Source organism: Mercenaria mercenaria, chromosome 5 (assembly GCF_021730395.1).
Source record: "Mercenaria mercenaria strain notata chromosome 5, MADL_Memer_1, whole genome shotgun sequence".
NCBI classification, from domain to species: Eukaryota; Metazoa; Mollusca; class Bivalvia; order Venerida; family Veneridae; genus Mercenaria; species Mercenaria mercenaria.
Genome location: NC_069365.1, coordinates 14,495,154 through 14,504,950, shown reverse-complemented (window position 1 = coordinate 14,504,950; position 9,797 = coordinate 14,495,154).

The window sequence follows — 9,797 nt, the reverse complement described above, 5'->3', positions numbered from 1 at the left end:
GATAGGTGTATGTGTGATAGTGTATCCATTAGTATGTCCGTCCAATATTGTCTGGATAACTTTGAAATGCAATCTTTTTTCATACTTGACATAAATGTTACTCTCAGTAAAAATGTAGTGTAGCACACAATCCTCAGGTCCCTAGGACATGTGCAGTCTTGTTTGGACCATAACTTTAATTTGCATGGAACAGTCATTTTTATTTTTCCTAAATGTTTGTCTCAGTGAGACAGAGTTTTGTGCACAAACTCTAGTACACATTTTCAGTGATCAAGGTCATGTTTTGGGATCAAAAGTCATTGAACAGCTTGATCAGATTGTAACTTTGACATGCATTGAGCAATCCTTATTTTTTTGCTGTGATATTGGCCTAATGACCTGGTTCATGCACTTTGCACATTGATGTTCAATGCTCAAGACACTAATATAAGGTACAAGTATTGCCTTTGAGCTCCATTTGTGATCTTGATCTTTTGCCTATCAGCTCATTGCCACCTACCTATATACCAAGTTTAAAGTCAGTACCTTTACCTTGAATGGTATTAAATTAAGCATCAGACATGAAAAGTGGATGGTCAGACAGACAAATGGACGTGCCAACATGATAATCCTGTTTTTCAAAAATGGGTATATGAAAATGGGTAAATTTAGTGCTGCTAATTTTTGTGCATATTACCAAAAATATGTACATTTGTCTTTAGGTTTCCTTTCAGAATTTCGCAGCTTGATCACAAATTATTGGATTTTATGACATTTCTTACGAAATTCTACATACCTTCAACAGATATCTGTAGTACACGTCTCCTGTTCCTTCCACATAAATTATTTACTTATGACTTTGCTACACCAGGACATCCTTGCAGTGTGCCTTTATGTTTGCGTACCTTCTGTAAGTCTGTAAAAACAGATTTTATTCTGCAAGAGGTGCAGGATGTAGACATTGTTTCCTACCTCTAGCAGTGCTTTAGGGGCCTCCGCCGAGTGGTTTACGTCGCTGACTTCCAATCATTTGCCCCTCACCAATGTGGGTTCGAGCCCCACTCGGGGCGTTGAATTCTTCATGGGAGGAAGCCATCCACCTATAAATGTGTCGGTGCGACGTTAAACCCAACAAAAACAAAATTTAGCCGGCACTTTGACCAAAGTAAGACAAACAAGAGCACCGCCTTGCGGGTGCTGATGCTCATCTGATTTTTTTTGTGTAATAGAAATATTGTCCTACCCATGATTTTCTAAGTCTAAAAAGGGCCATCATTCTTGCAAAAAGCAGGATAGAGTTATGTTTCTTGATGTTCAGTGTCCACTTATGATGGTGAAAAAGTGTTGCAAGTTTTAAAGCAATAGCTTTGATAGTTTATGAGAAAAGTTGACTTAAACATAATACTCAACCAAGAAAATGATTTTCTAAGTCCAAAAGGGGCAATAATTATTGCAAAAAGCAGGATGGAGTTATGTTGCTTGCTGTACAGGGTCAGCTTATGATGGTGAACAAGTGTTGCAAGTTTCAAAGCAATAGCTTTGATAGTTTAAGAGAAAAAGTTGACCTAAACATAAAACTTAACCAAGAAATCTGATATTTTCTAAGTCCAAAAGGGGCCATAAATCTTGCAAAAAGCAGAATAGAGTTATGTTTCTTGCTGTACAGGGTCAACTTATGATGGTGAACAAGTGTTGCAAGTTTTAAAGCAATAGCTTTGATTGTTTAGGATAAAAGCTGACCTAAACATAAAACTTAACCAAGAAATCTGATATTTTCTAAGTACAAAAGGGGCCATAAATCTTGCAAAAAGCAAGATGGAGTTATGTTTCTTGCTATACAGGGTCAGCTTATGATGGTGAACAAGTATTCCAAGTTTCAAAGCAATAGCTTTGATAGTTTAGGAGAAAAGCTGACCTAAACATAAAACTTAACCAGGCAAGGCCGACGCAGACGCCGACAACCGCTCAAGTGATGACAATAACTCATCATTTTTTTTCAAAAAATCAGATGAGCTAATAAAACCACATTTTTTTAACCACTGAAATTCATTATGGTCACCCAAAGGGAAGCACAATAGTCCCCGCTTCTTCCATACGTCGGTCCTGCTTTTCTTGTCCGGAGTTTTCTTAGCAACCACTGGGTGCAATTAAGCAAAACTTCATAGGAAGCTGCACTATCAAGAGGAGATGCGCATATTGTCTTCATGTTCCGGTCCAATGATTTTACAGAGTTATTGCCCTTTGATTATTCAACAATAGTATACCATAGTACAATAATCTTTTCTAGAGTATTTCTTAGGAACCACTGGTTGGACTTCAGTGAAACTTCATAGGAAGCTTCACTCTTAAGAGGAGAATGATGGACATGTAATCTTTGTGTTCCGGTTGGAAGATTTTTCACTTAGTTATTGACCTTTGATTATTCAATGATAGTATACTATAGTACAATTCTTGTGTGGAGTATTTTTCAAGAACCACTGTTTGGAATTTAGCCATACTTCATAGGAAGGTTCATCAAGAGATGCGTATATAATCTTTGTGTTCCGGTTGGATGATTTTGTACCGAGTTATTACCCTTTGATTATTCAACAGTAGTACATCATAGTACAATTCTTGTCTGCAGTATTTCTCAGCAACCACTGGTTGGAATTTAGCCATACTTCATTGGAAGCTTTACTATCAAGTGGAGATGCACATATTACCTTCCTGTTTTGGTTGGATGATTTTTCACTGAATTATTGCCCTTTCATTATTCAACATTAGTAAACTATAGTGCCATATCACTTTCCAAAAAAGCTACATACGTTCTTAGCTTGGCCACAATATCTCTAGCAAATGATGGACCCCAAAATGCCATTTAATTTGCAAAAAAATACCCTGTATAGTAAACTTAATATAAGTACTTAGGGTCATAACTCATGTGTTCCTCAAGCAATTAACTGAAAATTGCCAAAAAATGCCACATTTCCCAATTACAAAGAGATATGTATATAAATGTAAGTACAAAGGGCGATAAATCTTGTCCTCTTCAAGCAATATGTCTGAAACTTGCTGAGCCGAATTTCCTTATAGCAGTCAACATTTCTACTATGTATTATTAAAATCCATTAAACCATGTGTGAGATACGACTATAGGCTGACAGACTATCTATTTACTGAAAGTATTATGGGCCTTAAATCTTGTCAGCCTTGGGCAATCCAAACTGAAAATTGTAAGGCCACATTTCATTTCACAGTTTTATTGAAATCCAACAAACCAGTTCTGAGATATGACTCCAGACATTAAAAAAATTGCACAAAAGGGTCAACAAGCCCATAGTTGTTCACTTGACCTTGAATAAATTTATGACACACTGCATTATGAATGGTTAAATCTGTATTTAATAAACAACAAGAGGACCATGATGGTCCTGAATCGCTCACCTCTTCCCACATGATCCAGTTTTGAGTATGACGTCGTTTTTTCTATTATTTGACATAGTGACCTAGTTTTTGAGCTCATGTGACCCAGTTTTGAACTTGACCTAGATATTATCAAGATAAAAATTCTGACCAATTTTCATGAAGATCCATTGAAAAATGTGGTCTCTAGAGAGGTCACAAGGTTTTTCTATTATTTGACCTATTGACCTAGTTTTTTAAGGCATGTGATCCAGTTTCAAACTTGACCTAGATATCATCAAGGTGAACATTCTGACCAATTTTCATGAAGATCCATTCAAGGGTATGGCCTCTAGAAAGGTCACAAGGTTTTTCTATTTCAAGACCTACTGACCTAGATTTTGATCAGAGTTGACCCAGTTTCAAACTTGACCTAGATATCATCAAGATAAACATTCAGACCAACTTTCATACAGATCCCATGAAAAATATGGCCTCTAGAGAGGTCACAACATTTTTTCATTATTTGACCTACTGACATTCACAAGTATGGCCTCTAGAGAGGTCACAAGGTTTTTCTATTTTTATACCCACTGACCTAGTTTTTGACCACACATGACCCTGTTTCGAACTTGACCTAGATATCATCAAGATGAACATTCAGACCAATTCCATGAAGATTTATTGAAAAATATGGCCTTTAGAGAGGTCACAAGGTTTTTCTATTATTTGACCTACTGACCTAGTTTTTGATGATACGTGACCCACTTTCGAACTTGACCTAGATATCATCAAGATGAACATTCAGACCAACTTTTATACAGTTCCCATGGAAAATATGGCCTCTAGAGAGGACACAAGGTTTTTCTATTATTTCGCTTACTGACCTAGTTTTTGATGGCACATGACCCACTTTCAAACTCCACTTAGATATCATCAAGGTGAACATTCTGACCAATTTTCATGAAGATTTCATGAAATATATGGCCTCTAGAGAGGTCACAAGGTTTTTCTATTTTTAGACCTACTGACCTAGTTTTTGACCGCACTCGACCCAGTTTTGAACTTGACCTAGATATCATCAAGATGAACATTCAGACCAACTTTCATACAGATCCCATGAAAAATATGGCCTTAAAAGAGGTCACAAGGTTTTTCTATTATTTGACCTACTGACCTAGTTTTTGATGGCATGTGACCCAATTTCGAACTTGACCTAGATATCATCAAGGTGAACGTTCTGACCAATTTTCATGAAGATCTTATGAAATATATGACCTCTAGAAAGGTCACAAGGTTTTTCTATTTTTAGACCTACTGACCTAGTTTTTGACCGCACGTGACCCAGTTTCGAACTTGACCTAGATATCATCAAGATAAACATTCAGACCAACTTTCATACAAATCCCATGAAAAATATGGCCTTTAGAGAGGTCACAAGGTTTTTCTATTATTTGACCTACTGACCTAGTTTTTGACGGCACGTGACCCAGTTTCGAACTTGACCTAGATATCATCAAGGTGAACGTTCTGACCAATTTTCACGAAGATGTTGTGAAATATATGGCCTCTAGAGAGGTCACAAGGTTTTCTATTTTCAGACCTACTGACCTAGTTTTTAAAGGCACATGACCCAGTTTCGATCTTGACCTAGATATCATCAAGCTGAACATTCTGACCAATTTTCATGAAGATCCATTGAAAATTATGGCCTCTAGAGAGGTCACAAGGTTTTTCTATTTTTAGACCTACTGACCTAGTTTTTGTCGGCACGTGACACAGTTTCGAACTTGACCTAGAATTTATCAAGATGAACATTCTGACCCATTTTCATAAAGATCCCATGAAAAATGTGACCTCTAGAGATGTCACAAGGAAAAGTTTAAGGACGCACGCACGCACGCATGGACGACGGACGCTGCGCGATAACAAAAGCTCACCTTGTCACTATGTGACAGGTGAGCTAAAAACACAGGTCAGTTGCCCTCATTTTAACAATTTTGAGTGAGGACCTTACAATGACTCTATATACCAAGTTTGATGAGATCCATCAATAAGTTCACGAGAAGTTGTTTTTTTTTCCAGTTTTTAGCTCTAGTGGCCAAAGTGTTCCTATTTGAACAAACTTGAGAGGGAGCCTTGCTAGGATACTACAGACCAGGTTTGGTATAAGAGAAGATGTTTAAGTAAAGATATTGACAACTTACACCACCCAACTACACTAATAGCTCATCCTGAACCATTGGTTCAGATGAGCTAATAAACAAGAGGGCCAAGATGGCCCTAGGTCGCTCACCTGAGAAACACACCATAACACAACATATTATACAGTGTAAACATGTTTGACCTAGTGATTTCATGGAAAAAAATATCCCGATCAATTGTCATTAAAATTGGAGCAAAAATCTTGAGTATAAGTAAGTATTTTCTTTGATTTGACCAAGTGACCTAGTTTTTGACCCCAGATGACCCATATTCAAACTTGACCTAGATTTTATCATTCTGACCAAATTTCGCAAAGACCAATTGAAAAATACAGACTCTATCGCATACACAAGGTTTTTCTTTGATTTGACCTAGTGACCTACTTTTTGACCCAAGATGACCCATATTCAAACTTGACCTAGATTTCATCAAGGCTGCATATAGGCAACCATTCTGACTTAATTTCAGGAAGATCAACTGACAAATATAGCCTCTATCGCATACACAAGTTTTTCTTTGATTTGACCTAGTGACCTAATTTTTATTCCCAGATGACCCATATTCAAACTTGACCTAAGGTTCCATCAATGCAATCATTCGGACCAAATTTCATGAAGATCAATTGAAAAATACAGCCTCTATCGCATACACAAGCTTTTCCTTTGATTTGACCTAGTGACCTAGTTTTTGACCCCAGATAAAATATATTAAAACCTGACCTAGATTTTATCAAGGCAATCATTCTGACCAAAATTCATGAAGATCAGTTGAAAAATACAACCTCCATTGCGTACACAAGGTTTTTTTTATCTTATTTGACCTAGTGACCTAGTTTTTGACCCAAGAAGATGACCCATATTCAAATCTGACCTAGATTTCATCAAGGTTATCATTCTGACCAAAATTCATGAAGATTAATTGAACAAGAGGACCATGATGGTCCTGAATCGCTCACCTATCCCAACATGACCCAGTGTTCAACTGAGCATGACGTCGTTATTTCTATTATTTGACATAGTGACCTAGTTTTTGAGCACATGTGACCTAGATATCATCAAGATAAAAAATTCTGACCAATTTTCATGAAGATCCATTGAAAAAAATGGCCTCTAGAGAGGTCACAAGGTTTTTCTATTATTTGACCTAATGACCTAGTTTTTGAAGGCACGTGACCCACTTTTAAACTTGACCTAGATATCATCAAGGTGAACATTCTCACCAATTTTCATGAAGGTCTCGTGAAAAATATGGCCTCTAGAGAGGTCACAAGGTTTTTCTATTTTTCGACCTACTGACCTAGTTTTTGACCGCACATGACCCAGTTTCGAACCTGACCTAGATATCATCAAGCTGAACATTCTCACCAATTTTCATGAAGATCCATTGAGAAATATGGCCTCTAGAGAGGTCACAAGGTTTTTTCTATTTTTAGACATAATTACCTAGTTTTTGACCCCATGTGACCCAGTTTCGATTTTGACTTAGATATCATCAAGATGAACATTCTGACCATTATTCATGAAGATCTCATGAAAAATTTGGCCTCTAGAGAGGTCACAAGGTTTTTCTATTTTTAGATCTACTGACCTAGTTTTTAACCCCACATGACCCAGTTTCGAACTTGACCTAGATATCTTCAAGGTAAACATTCTGACCAATTTTCATGAAGATCCATTGAAAAATATCGCCTCTAGAGAGGTCACAAGGTTTTTCTATTATTTGACCTAATGACCTAGTTTTTGAAGGCACGTGACCCACTTTTAAACTTGACCTAGATATCATCAAGGTGAACATTCTCACCAATTTTCATGAAGGTCTCGTGAAAAATATGGCCTCTAGAGAGGTCACAAGGTTTTTCTATTTTTCGACCTACTGACCTAGTTTTTGACCGCACATGACCCAGTTTCGAACCTGACCTAGATATCATCAAGCTGAACATTCTCACCAATTTTCATGAAGATCCATTGAGAAATATGGCCTCTAGAGAGGTCACAAGGTTTTTTCTATTTTTAGACATAATTACCTAGTTTTTGACCCCATGTGACCCAGTTTCGATTTTGACTTAGATATCATCAAGATGAACATTCTGACCACTATTCATGAAGATCTCATGAAAAATTTGGCCTCTAGAGAGGTCACAAGGTTTTTCTATTTTTAGATCTACTGACCTAGTTTTTAACCCCACATGACCCAGTTTCGAACTTGACCTAGATATCTTCAAGGTAAACATTCTGACCAATTTTCATGAAGATCCATTGAAAAATATCGCCTCTAGAGAGGTCACAAGGTTTTCCTATTTTTAGACCTACTGACCTAGTTTTTGTCTGCACGTGACCCAGTTTCGAACTTGACCTAGATATCATCAAGGTGAACATTCTGACCAATTTTCATGAAGATCCATTGAGAAATATGGCCTCTAGAGAGGTCACAAGGTTTTTCTATTTTTAGATCTACTGACCTAGATTTTGACCCCACATGACCCAGTTTCGAACTTGTCCTAGATATCATCAAGGTGAACATTCTGACCAATATTCATGAAGATCTCATGAAAAATATGGCCTCTAGAGAGGTCACAAGGTTTTCTATTTTTAGATCTACTGACCTAGTTTTTAACCCCACGTGACCCAGTTTCGAACTTGACCTAGATATCATCAAGATGAACATTCTGACCAATTTTCATGAAGATCCATTGAGAAATATGGCCTCTAGAGAGGTCACAAGGTTTTTCTATTTTTAGACCTAATGACCTAGTTTTTGACCCTACGTGACCCAGTTTCGAACTTGACCTAGATATCATCAAGGTAAACATTCTGACCAATATTCATGAAGTACTTTTGAAAAATATGGCCTCTAGAGAGGTCACAAGGTTTTTCTATTTTTAGATCTACTGACCTAGTTTTTAACCCCACGTGACCCAGTTTCGAACTTGACCTAGATATCATCAAGATGAACATTCTAACCAATTTTCATGAAGATCCATTGAGAAATATGGCCTCTAGAGAGGTCACAAGGTTTTTCTATTTTTAGACCTACTGACCTAGTTTTTGACCCCACGTGACCCAGTTTCGAACTTGACCTAGATATCATCAAGATGAACATTCTAACCAATTTTCATGAAGATCCATTGAGAAATATGGCCTCTAGAGAGGTCACAAGGTTTTTCTATTTTTAGACCTACTGACCTAGTTTTTGACCGCACGTGACCCAGTTTCGAACTTGACCTAGATATCATCAAGGTGAACATTCTAACCAATTTTCATGAAGATCTTATGAAAAATATGGGCTCTAGAGAGGTCACAAGGTTTTTCTATTTTTAGACCTACTGACCTAGATTTTGAAGGCACGTGACCCAGTTTCGAACTTGACCTAGATATCATCAAGATGAACATTCTGACCAACTTTCATAAAGATCCCATGAAAAATGTGACCTCTAGAGTGGTCACAAGCAAAAGTTTACGGACGGACGGACGCACGCACGCACGGACGGACGACGGACACCGCGCGATCACAAAAGCTCACCTTGTCACTTTGTGACAGGTGAGCTAAAAATACAGCCTCTATTGCATACACAAGGTTTTTCTTTGATTTGACCTTGTGACCTAGTTTTTGACCTGAGATGACCCATTTTCGAACCCGGCCTAGACTTCATCAAGGTTATCATTCTAACCAAAATTCATGAAGATTAATTGAAAAATACAGCCTCTATTGCATACACAAGGTTTTTCTTTGATTTGACCTAGTGACCTAGTTTTTGATCCCAGATGACCCATTTTCGAACTCGGCCTAGTTTTCATCAAGGTAATCATTCTGACCAAAATTCATGAAGATTAATTGAAAAATACAGCCTCTATCACATACACAAGGTTTTTCTTTGATTTGACCTAGTGACCTAGTTTTTGACCCCAGATGACCCATTTTCGAACTCGGCTTAGATTTCATCAAGGTAATCATTCTGACCAAATTTCAAGAAGATCAGTTGAAAAATACAGCCTCTATTGCATACACAAGCTAAATGTTGACAGACAGACGACAGATGCCGGACATCGAGTGATCAGAAAAACTCACTTGAGCTTTGCTCAGGTGAGCTAAAAAAACTATATATTCATTATACATATATAATGACAAAGGGCCATAAATCTTGTCTTCCACTACCAATCTGAATTAAACTTACAGCTATAGCAGTTAACAATTCTACCATTTAATTTAAATATACCAAGCGACTTTGGACGGAT